Here is a 14719-nt window from a genome sequence, read left to right on the forward strand (position 1 = left end):
AACATCCATTATCTAGCAAGGAGGTAGGGGCTGGCACCCTTCCAGAAATCAGGAAGGACAATTGAGGCAATTGACTTGCTTTGTAAAGTTTTGAGTATTAAATCGTGATGCATACCAGAGATAATGGGAAACCAGATTACATCTAGAAAGGGGATGTAAGAAAGACCATGACCAATAACTGTCCACTGAATCTTGTCTTGTCCTGGACAGGCAAGAGTTAACTACATTAATACTTAATGGCTCTGTTTTCTATTCCATACCTGAACTAAATATATGCAGCTTCATTCAGGCTGAGTTTATACATTTTAAATTGCCTATTTCTCCAGTCTCCGCAATGCATTAGCGTAAGCTTTTTTCTGCTAAAAATAATATTTACTTTTTCAAATGCTGTGTTTTTCAGACATAATTTTACATCATTCTCAAGTCTTATCTCTTTAAAACATTAGTTCATATGCAGGGCGACGGAATTGGTAGGTGCTGCCTAGAATTAGGATTTGTTCAGAAGTGAGTTTAAAAGCAAATGCATTCTTGTTGGCTTGAAATGCAGTTGTTGTATCTTTTTGCAATATTTTATTCTATGGGGATGTGTCTGCTTCCTAGAATCCATGAAGAAGAAACAGGGTGACCAGCTGCAAAGGAAGACGTGACTCTTGAGCCTTTTACACTTGTATTGAGGAGATGCTCAGAAGGCCCAGTTTCTCTTATCACAGTATGGCAGGAATAGGGAACCTGTGGCCCTCCAGATGTTGTTGGACTCCAACTCACACCATCCTTAACCATGGGCCATGCTGGCTGGGGCTGATGGGAGTTGTAGTTTGACAATCAGGAGGACCACAGGTCCCTCATCCCTGGTGTATGGGAAGCTGTAGCTGCCAAAATTCTTTCACCTATATATCTACAAAGTAAAAAAACACAGTTCTATTCATCCAAGCATCTGTCCACCTCTAAGAAGGAATACTCTCTGTTTCTTTATTATCCATGTGAACAGGGTGTTGTTGGCAATGCCACTTAAATAACACAGACGTAGTCCAGAGAGAAAAGTCTGAATAGCGCCTTGCTGAGCAAAACTGAACAAAAGCAGTTTATAAATTGAGGAGAAAGTGTATAAATTGAACAGAGAAGGTTTGCCTTTCTCACTTCAAGCCTTGTACATGGCAGGAAGAGGCCCTCATAACCACACACATGCTGCCTCAGTGAAGATCATGCCACTCTGCTTGGTTGCTAAGAAACACCTCCACCCATCCACCTCTTGGCTAGTTGACTTTGACACTAACAAAATTACAAACTGAATGATCCCTACTGTTGCACTTCCAATGCAAGGTTCCACACAAACACCATCTCTCCAAGTACTATGAGTTTCCATGAAGCATCTCAGATTGATTCCACCTATATGGATTTTCTCTTCTCCATTTTGTCCTTTAGTATCCTCTTATCCTCTTACTACCCTTGGTTGGTTTTGATTTGGATTTAAGCCCAGCGTGGATAAAGAGAATAAACCCAGCTAATTAAGAATAACAGGCAATTTGAGGAGGGTGGCAGTGACTGTTATTTGGCGCTGAATGCAACCAATCTTGACCATTCCTTCAGGAGTTAAAAATTCTTTATCCATCAGTGTGTGTGTTGCTATGCAGGAACGATTCTATACTAATGTGTAAAGTGAAGTGCTCAGTTTCATAATAGCCCAGTGTTGGGGGCAGTCTCCAGCTGCCAAGTTGAAAATATATAATAATCATGTGAAAATATATCATAAGCTGGGGGGGGCACTTTTGAAGTAGCAAGGGCACTCAGTTTCAGTCACCACCTGTTAACCCTTTCCCCTTCCAAAGCTAGTTAAAAGAATCATTCCCCACTGGTGGAAAAATCAACCTCCTGGAGTTATAAATTGGCCATACAACAACAATTTCCTTTATTCGACCCGATAGTCAGAAATAAAAGATTACACAATACTTATAAACTATAACATCATAGGGGTACATAAATAAGGTAGGGCCACAGTACTAGACCTCTCACAGATAACCCACATCAAAGCATTCAGTTATACGTTTCCGACACTTGAGTGCCAGGAAAAGGAATTTAGCCACTGACAAAGTTGTTTTCCCAGAAGACTCATTTAGCAGATATGCTGTCTGCTCTCCTCTTTGTCGGGAACTGAGCTGGGGTAAGTATGGAGCTATAAGAGACTGTCTTAAATCGTTGTAGAAGGGACAGCTCAGTAAAATGTGCTCTGTGGATTCTACCTCACCCAATGCACAGTGGCATAGTCTCTGGTCATATGGGACTCCTCCATATCTTCCCTTCAGAACCGCCGAGTCAAGAACATTCAGCCTAGCCGCAGTAAATAGTCTGCGGTATTCCACGTAGTGGATATCAGCCAGGTAGCGAGCTGGAGCAGCCCGATACAACTGCTCCCCCAGAAACAACCCAGGTTTCACACGGGCTGTGTCCTCCTGTCTGGCAATATCCCTTAATCTTTGGGCGATCACCATCAGTGTGTGTGTTGCTATGCAGGAACGATTCTATACTAATGTGTAAAGTGAAGTGCTCAGTTTCATAATAGCCCAGTGTTGGGGGCAGTCTCCAGCTGCCAAGTTGATAATATATAATAATCATGTGAAAATATATCATAAGCTGGGGGGGGGACACTTTTGAAGTAGCAAGGGCACTCAGTTTCAGTCACCACCTGTTAACCCTTTCCCCTTCCAAAGCTAGTTAAAAGAATCAGTCCCCACTGGTGGAAAAATCAACCTCCTGGAGTTATAAATCGGCCATACTGGTTTTGTTCTTTCCCCAGGTGTATTGCGTTTTGACGTTGCTGCTTTCATGGCAGGCATTTTTTTTTCCAGCATGAAGTGTACAGTGACTTATTAGCCTTGAAGTCTTTTCTCAGATACAGTAAGTGGTGCAACCCCATTGACTTCCATGTCTACCCTTGAGGCGAGAATTCCATTCCAGAGACTATGCGCTTGCACATTCAGCAGTCAAACGCTGTCTTTGCTACACTCTCCTGAGACATAATTTCGGGAGTCAGTCCTCATCTTGATGCCTTTAAAAAAGAAAACCAATTGTGGTTGTTGTTCAGCTCCTGACAATTGTCACCATTAATCAAGACCCCTTCCTTTCACCAACAGTGCAGTTGCTTCTTCGAAGTTCTCATTTCAGCGAGACAAAATACAAGGGGAAATGAGCACGCATTCTAGAACCAATCATTAGACTATGTAGGATTATTGCTTAGACTGCTTTTATATTGATAACCAGCTAATGTTTTGAGTTTAGCCTCCTGCCCTGTTTGTTTGGAGTGAGGGAGTGGGGAGGTGGTGGAGGGTAACTTTGCAGTGCCATAATTTTATTTCTATTTTTTTGTCTTATTGAAACAGGATGATACTTAACTGGGTTAAGGCAAGGGTTGTGTCCTGGTCTAGCTCATAGAGCCTGACCTAAGGGCTCTTCTAGACAACTTGTTTACTGAGCATTCATCCTGATTTGCTTGCATAAAGTTATATTTTGCCCGTTCTTTACTAAGCATACATTCAAATTTGTTTGCAGGGAGGTTAAATATCAATGAGCATTCATCTTGATTTGCTTGCACAAAGTTTATGTGGAGGTTACATGATTCCTGCTTTTTACTGAGCATCCTTTGTTTGCTGGGAAGGCTATATATATCAATGAGCATTCATCTTGATTTGCTGGTGCAGAGGTCTTCCTGTCAATCACTTATTCTGTACTTTTTAGTGCATTTCCCCATCACCTTCCTAACTGCAAAAACTCATGATGCAGCTTCTGACAAATGCTGGAGACACACCTCTTAACCCTGGCTTTTGACATTTGAGGATTCACCTTATTTCTATGATTGTAGGTTGTTTTAATACTGCAATTTCATGTTGTAATCCATATTGGGACCTTTGGGTGAAGGAGGAGGAGGAGGAGCATTTTCAACAGGCTGAAGCAGTCATGTGACTGGGCCCTGAACTACTTAGAATAACAAATCAGCCCTTAGGCAACCAATTATCAAATAGCTATTTATTTCTTTACAGTAGTTCTTAGGCACTGAAATATACTCAGAGTCGCAAAGTGATTTCATGCTCTTTATTCAGCTCATAGTGGTGAGGAGGAATGAATGTCCCCTCAAAGTATCTGCTTTATATACATTATTTACACAATGGGCTGCACATGATTGGCTAATTCTGGAATTCTACTGTAAGCCAATCAGGTTGTGGATTCACTTATATCTGGAGCATGATTGGGTGGTTCCTGCCACCCAATCATATTGCTGCATTGTTCTAGGACCAATCAGACTGCTGCATTCTGAATCCTATTGTTCTAGGACCAATCAGACTGCTGCAATTTGGATCCTATTGTTCTAGGACCAATCAGACTGCTGCAGTTTGGATCCTATTCAACTCAGTACATAACAGGCACCCAGGACATTAAGGTGTCCTGGATGAAATGCAACACGTATTGTGTCAGAAAGTGCAAATTTGGATCACCTTTAAATGCAAACTGGATCAAATTTCTCCCCTTTTCTTCATTACTGCTTCTGTGCAAATTCTGCTTGTTTTGGAGAAGCTGGGATTAGGAAAGACACTGCCGAGCTTTTTCTAGAAAACCCAGGTTGCATGAGACAAACCTGCCTATAGCTCCCATGGCAAAGTTTGGTGGGGGTGGGGAGATGCCTAGAAGAGGACAGGCAAAAACGAAAGCCCATTTTCGGGAGAATCAGGGCTGGCCTGAACCCCAGGGTCATGTACCAGAAGTGGCTCAAGTACAACTACGGCCTCCTTAACTACTTGGTAAATAGAGCTGTCAGCTGAAAAGGTTAGTGGAGCATGATGCTTCCCATGTAGCGTAAGGATGGCTGCATTTTGCCCCCGTCCTGAAGCAACTATCGCATTCACAACACTGAGGATGGAAACATATTACTATGGCAACAAATTACTTTCATATTCAGATCAAGCAAAAAATAGATCTCCCTCCTCCTTCTCCGTAGGAAGCACACGTTCTGAAGTGCATTCAAGATTAAAGGTGATAAGCAGAAACAGCTGCAGGAACATGTTCCTTACCCCCTCACCTTGGCTTTATTCAGATGTCTGTTTCAACTCTGAAACGCAGAACTGAATGAAAGCAGCTAGAAACAACTTCCTGCCAGGAAGCAGAAACAGGTACGGAACAAGAAAACGGTACAAAGGGGATTCGAGACCATTTCCCGTGCCACACAGTCCATTGGTTTGCATATCCAAATGTAGTCATTGCCAATTAGGAAGCTGTCGTATACTAAGACCTTTATTCCATCTCGGCCCATATCATCTGTTCTGAGTGGCAATAAATTTCCAAGGTGGTGGAAATTTCTCAGCATCTGCTATGTCAGCTACTTTGAACCAGAGATGCCAAGGATTGAACTGTTAGAATTCCTGCTCCATGATTGCAGTCATGGGATTGTTGTCTTTCACATGACGGTATATGTTTTGACTCCACAGAGTGGGTAGTGACGGAAACAGGATGTTTGTGTTACTGTGTTCCATGAAGTGGGACTATTGTCCTTTGTTCTTTTTCTCTTTGTTGTCTGATGCTAGAGAGAGAGGGAGCCATGTTGCAGTGCTCCGTGTGTTTATATGTAAATAAAGTAGATTAGCCAACATGCTGAGTTGCTGAGGTCTGTCACGCGCATGATGCACAAACTTTGTGGATCCCTAAGTGTGCCGGTGTCAGTTGGCATCAGTCGCTGTGATGTTCGGGCAGAAGAAAGCTTATGAAGCTCCCAAACGATTGACCAGGAGGGAGAGAACATGCCAGTCGGGCATGTGTCTCTGCCAGGGTCCTATTCGAGTGTAGGCTGAACTCCTAACATGAACCAGGGGCCTTCTGCGTGCAAAGCATGGGCTCTACCACTGGATTACTTATTTTGTGAAAGGGTATAGCTCAGTGGTGGTACATCTCCAGGAAAGAGTTGGAGAGACCATTATCTGAAACCTGGGTCAGCTAATACCAAACAATGTAGACAAATACTGAGCTAGGGAGACCAGTGTGCCAAGCAAATAGAAGACCGTTTCCTCTATTTGCCTCTATTTCCTTTATTTCCCCCACTTAGGAATCTAGCATTTTGGATTTGCTTTTCTTTGGCTTCCTTGATCCCACGGGGCAAAAGAGATCTACGTATTCTGTGCTGCTTGTGTCTGGATGTGGAGAAGGGAACACAGAGCTACAATTCACAGAGTTCCCTTTGGAAAGGAATTGATTGTGTGGCAAGGCTGCAAACCCTCCCCCCTTGTTGGAATAAAGACACCAGACACCAGTATTTAAGGTTAATGGGATAAAAAAATAGCCACAACTGTATTGGTTACAGAATGTGAGTGGTATTGGCTTAGGCACTGGAACCAAAAGGACTATATCTGACTCCTGCCCGCGTGCAGGAAGTCTCAGAAGGGTTAACCACCAGTAGGGGGAGCCCTGTTGATGCACATCAACTAGAAACTCCCCCAGGGTCACAGATAAGGGTCGTCCCTTGACCCTGGCCCCCGCCTGGGCTTCGGACAGAGGACACACACCCTCCAGATTCCTTTAACGGAATACCCTTGAAATAGGAGGGGTAGATGATGGCCGCTACCTCACCTCACCTCACCTCCAACCAAATACTCCAATGTCTAACTGCCAAACCTTACAAAGTTGTGACAATTTGCCACAAGGTAGGTGAAAAACCAAGTGGCTGGTGCCAATTTGCCAAGTGGGAAAGATTCCTACCAGGCCCCTTCAACAGGCAACTAACCGTAGTCCATAGCAAGGTCAAAGGATTAAGAGCCTAACCAGAGGGAGGGAGGGTGGGAGGGAGAACTGTGTGAACGGGAACCAGAAAAGGGGCGAGTTCCCAGCCGCGGGCTGCTTAAATGGAGCCCGCCACTTCCCCCTGGCCGACCTGATTGGAGTGACCAGCCCGCAACTCCATTTCCCTGGGAAAGGGAAATGGCCTTATCAAACCAGCTCTGGTAGGGAAATAGGAGTCTCGTAACAACTTTCGTTAAGTCTAATAATAGCTGTGGATAAACCTATTCCTCATTCATTTCTCTAATCCTTTAAAAAAATTATCCCAGTAACCTTCACAACATTAATTGGCACTAAATGCCATGAGTTAATCATGCATTGTGTTAATCATAGTTTTTAATCTATAGAGAAGATAAACTGTTCTAGGGAAACTAAATTTCCCTCCTCCTGAATTTCCCCCTGGATTTACTGGTTCCGAATTACCTTCTCCTGGTCATGGAGCAGTGCCAAGGCAGTTGTTTTCTACTGTTCTTTCTGCCCGGATATTTATTTTTTAAAGCATTTGTAAAGATTATGATAAATGCATAGTTTGCTGTTGCTGTGGCTTTGAGCTCCTTTTGGCAGCCTCACCCAAATTGGTGCCATGCAGATGTTTAGAACTACAAAGTGTGGCCTTATGGGGATTGTAGGCCAGAACATCTGGATGGCAGCAAGTTGGGGAAGGCTGTCTTACACTGGCATTCATTTACATATGTATTTAAAATATTATCCTGCTTTTTTTGGCAAGAATTTAAAGCTCTAATAAGCATCACTGGTGGGGACGGGGACTGGTCCCTAACAATGCAATATTAAATAAATCTAACAGCAATCTCAACTTCCTTCAAATGCGTTTTAAAAGAGACAGATCTTGATGAGGCAAAAACTGAAGATGAAGCTAGCTGGGCTTCCTGGGGGAGAATATTATACAACTGAAAAAGTCCTGTGCGTTCTTCTCACCTACCAAACCTCAGTCAGTGGGTTAAAGGTAAAGGTAAAGGTACCCCTGCCCGTACGGGCCAGTCTTGACAGACTCTGGGGTTGTGCGCCCATCTCACTTAAGAGGCCAGGGGCCAGCGCTGTCCGCAGACACTTCCGGGTCACGTGGCCAGCGTGACATCGCTGCTCTGGCGAGCCAGAGCTGCACACGGAAACGCCGTTTACCTTCCCGCTGGTAAGCGGTCCCTATTTATCTACTTGCACCTGGGGGTGCTTTCGAACTGCTAGGTTGGCAGGCGCTGGGACCGAGCAGCGGGATTACTTATTTTGTGAAAGGGTAAAACATCAGAAGCTGAACAGAGTGCATGGGAGGGAACATTCAGGAGAAGGTATCCTTTTGGCATCCATACCCAAAGCTGTTCAGAATTCTAAATGTCAGAATCTGCAACTTGAACTGAATCCAGAATCAAATGCAAAGCCCCTGTATGTCTGCTAGTACTGAAATTGTATGCTTCGTGCAACCGACTCCAGACAAAAATCTGGCACTGTGGACCAAGGCATTTCAAGATGTTTTTCAAAGCCCCATCTAGAATGCTGCAATAGTCTAGCGTGGCGACTGCTAAAACATGAATTGCAATTTAAATAAGCAATGCTCATGATCTTGTGCATGAACACACCAGCATTTATTTTAGTTAATGGAAAGATTCTGGCTTGTTATTTTGTGCGTCTGTTCACATCCTAAGTCAGAGATGGGATACCTGTGCCCTTTGAGACGAAAGGAAAAATGAGATGTCTCTGTTCTTTCCTCCCAGATCTTCTACACTGGACAAGAATGATTTTCATTAGCTTATCATTAAAGGGGGGGAAATGGGAATGTTAAATCCTGGAAGGCTGGTCACTATGGTCCATGAGAATTAAAGCTATTCATTGTTTTCAAAACGAGAACAACTTATGTCTCTTTAGCACTGTTCTTAAAAGTTCACAGTTAAATGCTCCTCTGTAATTTATTCCACTCTTAGGGCTAGTTGGGACTCCAGATCTGTGGCTTTTTTCAAAGAGGGACAGAATAGTTCCATGGTCTGCATGAATGATCTGAAGATACGATATTGTCAGATGAAAGCATCCAGAGTCTGCATAGTCAGTCATGCAGATGCAAAAGGTTTTCTTGTCAAACCTTGTTTATTCTCATTGTGCATGCATGAGCCAGAAACAGCTTGCCCGCTATCCTCTACACAAAGGGCCCCCATATTTCATTGGTCTTTCAGGGGCAATTGTACGGGCAGGTGAAACTGCATTTCAGCTTCATTTGCAAGACACAATTTGAGACAAGAAGTTTTCCTTGGATGGCAATGTGAAGCAAGATGCTAGATGAGGTGGACCTCTGGTGTCCTCCACAGAGCTTTTGCGATATTCTCCTTCCATTCTCATGAAGCCCAGAGAGCCAGCAGCTAGAATTGCACAGACAGGTGATCCAATGATGGAACTGCTTTATGGCTCTATGGAAGGGAGCAACGCTGTAGTTGTGAGTTCATCCCTCTCCTGGCTCAGTGTCTTTATTCATTTTTAAAGCAGGAGCTGCAATTCACTGAGAATCAATGAGAAAGGGGCAAGGAACTGAAACAATGTGTGAGGCTGCATTCCTAACCCCACGTACCTATTCCCAAGTACCACTGAATTCGGGGCTCCTCCAGGCAACCTATTTATTGAGCATTCGTCCTGACTTGCTTGTCCAAAGCTTACACAGAGCTTAGACAGCATCTAGTCTTTGTGGAGCACTTGTAATGATTTGTTTGTGAAGACGTTATGCAACAAGGAGTATTCATCCTGATTTGCTTGTGGGGTGTTTGTATGCGTTCCCATTAATCATTTGTTCATTCCATACAGTTCAATGCATTTCCCTTTTCTAACCTCAAAAAAGTCCCTTTCTTTTTTGAAGTGGGTTTGTTGCACTAGGAAGACAGAACACTTAGATCCACTTTAATTGCACAAACTTAAATTTCCCGGTATGCAGTTAGAATTATATAATTGTAGAGTTGGAAGGGACCTTGAGGGTCATCTAGTCCAACCCCCCTCAAAAACATCTGAATTTGGATATGTCCTCAGAGGGGCTTACTTCTGAGGAGACATGGTTAAGATTGCGCTATAAATGACCCCCGCCCTCAAACATCAGAGTAAAAGTCCAGTAAATTTATTACAACTGTTACATGCTGTGTTACAACTTCCTTTCACCCCTCACTCAAGAAATATATTGAAAATGGGGCCAGAGATTCCAGCACTACCCCAGGCTTCCACCACCCCTGTAAGACTGGATAATTTGACTTTCAATAGGTAGTGAGTTTTCTGTTTGCAAAAGAACTTCTTACCTCATCCCGTTTTCATGTTTGAAAACCCCTCCTGTCCAAACACATTTGTGTTGCTTCAAAGCTATTCAGTTCTCTCTCTTCCCCCCACCCCCAGCTTCCTTTTTGTCTCCAAAATCCTCTGGTTTCCTTGCCCACACTGCCATTTAATCCCATTGGCGGTCACAAACCACGTGTTTGTGTGTTTTAATGTCATCATGATGACACCACAGCTGCTCAAGAACAAAATAATGTGGCGGAGCCAAAGAGGATGGGGAAAGAAGCAGTAGCCATGGGAACAAAAAAGGAGGCCAAACAGAATCAAGACGGTCTTTGACAGCATAAGTATTTTACCCATCATTTCTGAAGCTGCCTTAATCATGCTGCCTTCTCCTTATAACATCAGAAAAGATTTGGCTAAGTGCCGCTATTATACACCAACCGTTACAACATCTCCAACTTTATTTGTGATTATTGGACTGTGTGATTTATAGCCGAGGCGACCGCTATTCCCCCATTTGTCTGTGAACGTCATACATTAAAGAGCCCAGAAGAGTCAAGATTCTATTAGGCATCTCATCAAACTCTCAGTCAAATAAAATGGATTGATGCATGTAAAATGAACTAAAGGCTCTTAATAATCAAAGCAGCTTCCTTCTCCCAGGAGCACATGGATTTTTCAATAAAGGTCTCTACTCTGAGAAGCGTTTCAAAATGTTTGTGTGTTGCTTTGACGTCTGACCCCTGGAACCAAGATGGCATTTGTTGGGTTGTTCTTCCCCGCCACAATCTATATCTGCATCTATTTTTTATATTAAAAAAAATAACTCATTGATTTCGGCTTATTTTCTACCCACACTGAAATAATTTTCTAACACATTTTTTATAGTGAGAAAGACATTCACCTGTTATTGGGATCCCTTGGGCATGAGACAGAAGCCCCCCCCCTCCCCACGCAATGAGTTAAAGAGGGACCACGACTAAGTATGCTTCTCTTTTCAGCTCTGGCAGGTTTCCAGATGGTGTTGGACTACATCCCCCATTAGCCCCAGTCATCTTAGCCAGTGGTCAGGGATGATGGGAGTTGTAGTCCAACAGCATCTGAGACCTAAGTTCCAAAGGACTGATCTAGATGTGTGCTGAACTCCTACAAGTGCCTTGGAGTTCATTTCAATGCCTAAAGTAGCTGATCACGGGAGATGCAGATAACTTAAGTCCTAACTTAGGCGCCTTCACTGTATCATAGTCAACTAATGTACATAGGCCACCTTATAACCACTTCGGGGTAACCACTGAAAATATTCCACCTCTAACAGGGCTAGCCCAACTCTCAAATCGTAGTCTCTCTCACACACTTTAAATCTTATTTTTGTGAAAAGCTAGAAGCTCGCCATAAAAATAAAAGCAGAGATTCTCAGGATGCAGAATGCTGTGCTCGTTCAATATAAATGTCTATGTGAGTATAGTATAATTGTAGAAGGATGGAATGCTGAGAATTATAAATATTTCATTGGGGGGGGCACGGGCCAGGTAAAAATTTTTTTCTGGACATCTGCTGAGCTCATACATATAAACTCAATAACAAACCTTAAAGCAAGCTGTGATTTTGACCAGAAACTTTTTTGTAAAAGCAAATTGAAATAAAAGTGTCTTTTCTCCCCCAAATTGGTTGAAATCTATAGGGAAGTGGGGCAGGGGGGAGCCAAATGTACTGGTGGTAAGAGAACAATGAACTCTAAAACCAGGAGCTAATAGTATGTGAACTGCATGTTAGAGAGAGTAGTTAGGTTTGGTTTCCCCACTTAGGCACTCAGCATAAGTATTCAGAGTGAGCAGAGCAGAGATAGTGTGGACTGGAAAAGGTAAGTGGCTTTGGGAGAGACTGGGGGGTCGGATAAAGAGTTCCAAAAGGCCCCAAAGTCTGAGATTTATCACCTCTGGTCAAGATCATTAATTACATTTGCTAGATCACAACCCAGAAATCTACCCTGTATTTATAAATTGCTGGATGCCTTGGGAGACAAGGCATCTTGCGCCTTCTCCCTGTCACCTGTAGATCTTCCTAACCAGCACAGAGCATTGTCCTAAATGACTGGGAGACAGGGCCGTCTTACCCATAGGTGCTAGAGGGGTGCCGGGCACCTGGCCGCTGGGCCCTCAGGGGTGCTAGGCCGAGAGTCCGGGGCCCGAGAGTTGAGTTCGGGGAAGAGCCCACCCGTTGGTCGGAGCGCCGTGGTGGGTTTTTCTGCTGCAGGTGGCTCTGCGCCGCAAGTTCGGAGGAGACCGAGCCAGCGAGACGCTGAGGCAGCCAGCCGGCTCTGCCCTCCTGCTGGCAACCTGGGGGAGGGACAGGCGGATCTTTGCACCCCGGCTGGGAGAGAGAGGAACAAGGAGAAGCCTTGGCTGCCTAATTTCCTGATGTGTGGGTGGAAGGGGTTTCAGGTTTGCAACCTAGCAACCTGTCCCTAGTTCCAGGAAAGGCTGAAGGAGATGGTATTGAAGAGACGTGAGGGGTAATATTTGGTTGCAAATGGACAGCGTGCCAGCATTGCCTGTAGGATCTGTGCAATGGGGAGTGCAATGTATCCGTCTGTGAATTATTATCATATGTAAGATTATTTTATTTCCAGCTCATTTTTTTCAGCATGATGCCAACATGTATTTCTGCAGGGCTAACAGAATGTAAGAGTGGAAGCTGTAGAGGATGACATCAGTGAGAAATAAAAAGTGCATGTTAGATCTCATGGTTTGTTTATGCACTAGTGTTCAGTCATCTCCATGGCTGGGATTTTGATCCTGTTCCTTGTGTAGCTTTCAAATCAACCCCTCCCCCCAAAAAATTAATTACCCAATTAAAAAAAAGAATGCTGTAGATTTCTATCAGATCTGAAGGTTCCCTGGAAGTGGCAGGATTAAGAGAGCCAAATGCTTGTTTGCTTTCCTTCCCCAGCTATAATTTTGATAAACTTATCTATGGAAAATATTACAGATCCAAAAATGTTGGTACTCTCCCTGCTCCAAGTATAGGGAAGCCCTCTTTGAATTGCTCCCTTGACTTCCCATAATGCTGGAAAGTAATTATAATTGCTTCTTCCTTTTTCTTTAATTTGTATTTTTTTCTCATGTAGGAAAACAGGAAGCTATTTTCTCACATAGTATTTGGTATTTTTCTTTGACGCTTTTACCATTTTCATATTTCTCCCCACTCCACTTCTATATAAAACAGTGCGTTCTCAGGGTCGGTGTTGTTTGTTTCTTTCCTTAAAAAAACACGCCTGTTTCTCTACCTTACAAAACATATTTCTCTTTCATTCAGGTTAGCTGGCAGGATTGCATTTGTAGTAAGAAAATGAGTTTTCCCCACGTTGATCTCCCTAAGAAAGGAGGAAAGAAAATTCAGACGAAGCATCTTAAGAACATTTTTTAGAACCTTGTTCTCTCCTTGCCTAGGACTGCTTTCAGCAGACAAGTTGTTATTACTTCTTTTCAAGCAAAGCAATTCCAAAGATTTGAAAAGATGTTTGCAGCTTCTTCCAAAGCCCAATTCCCCTTTCTACACTCCAATATAAGCTTTCTTTTTTAAAATGGCTCCCAGTGGGGCATTTGCTCTCTCTTTCAACCAGGATACATCCAAAGGCATTTCTCACCAGGTTCCTGGAACTGAGTTTGGTTATGAAGAGCAATAAATATTTCTTTCCCTTTCGGAAGTCCCAAGACACTGAAAAATCTCCCAAGCATGAAGTTCTTCCTGCTAATGTGAATAGCCAAACGCTGAGAGAACCCTGCAGCCCACATGGGCAAAGTGAAGAGGGCATGCGTAAATACTTGCAGAGGCTGTTCCCACTGCCGCCTACAGAAAAGCAACAGTCATTTCCCTCTAATTACACAAGCCCTAAAGGTGTCTTCCTTGTCATGTATTAACAATATAAGGAGGCATTCATTGTATATTCAGACCAACATTCCAAGTATTGCAGTGCTATCAGTTCTGACTGGCAGCAAATGTCAAAAGCACCTGTTCCAAGGGCTGGTTCAGAGGTCATGCAAAGCCATAGTTTAGCATGAACACGCTCTGCCGCAAGCCTCAGGCTTATGTACTCATCACTCTGTCTCTGTTGTCACCATGAGGAGGAGTCTGGAAAACTTTCTGTCCCAATTGCCTTTAACCACACAGAGTGGCTGGGGAAACCCAGCCAGATGGGCGGGGTACAAATAAATTATTATTATTATTATTATTATTATTATTATTATTATTATTATTATTATTATTTTGTCACCCAAACTGGATAAACTGTGGCTAATATTAACTAGCATTTGTTTGACGCAAGCCAGCTCAAAACCATGACTTGGAAAGCTGAATTGTTTAAACAAAATTATAGTTAATGTTAACCTCAGTGTAGGGTTTGGATGACACACTAAACTGTGGGTAATGGAAAGTTGAAAAGAAAAAATAGAAGTGGGATAAGGCTGAAGCTCGCCTAAGTTCACTGCATCACACTAAATTATGACTTAACTTGATATCAAAATGCAGCCAAAGCATTTTACTTACTGCAGCGCCCCCTAGGCTCAGTGTGTGTGAAGCACTCGCACTGCCCTAAATCTGCCTCTGATTCTGATAGCCATGATAACAGCGTGCATTTATCTGACGATTTTTCCTA

The 14719-nt window shown here is 43.3% G+C and overlaps 1 protein-coding gene across 1 annotated transcript in view; it reads right to left on the reverse strand.

Annotated features, from left to right (window-relative positions):
- LOC310843240 (cilia- and flagella-associated protein 337-like) overlaps positions 1-14719 on the reverse strand; it is a 1288916-nt gene that overhangs the window by 364078 nt on the left and 910119 nt on the right. The window lies entirely within an intron of this gene.

The sequence above is a fragment of the Podarcis gaigeae genome, assembly GCF_964106915.1.
Source record: "Podarcis gaigeae genome assembly, chromosome: 4".
NCBI lineage: Eukaryota > Metazoa > Chordata > Lepidosauria > Squamata > Lacertidae > Podarcis > Podarcis gaigeae.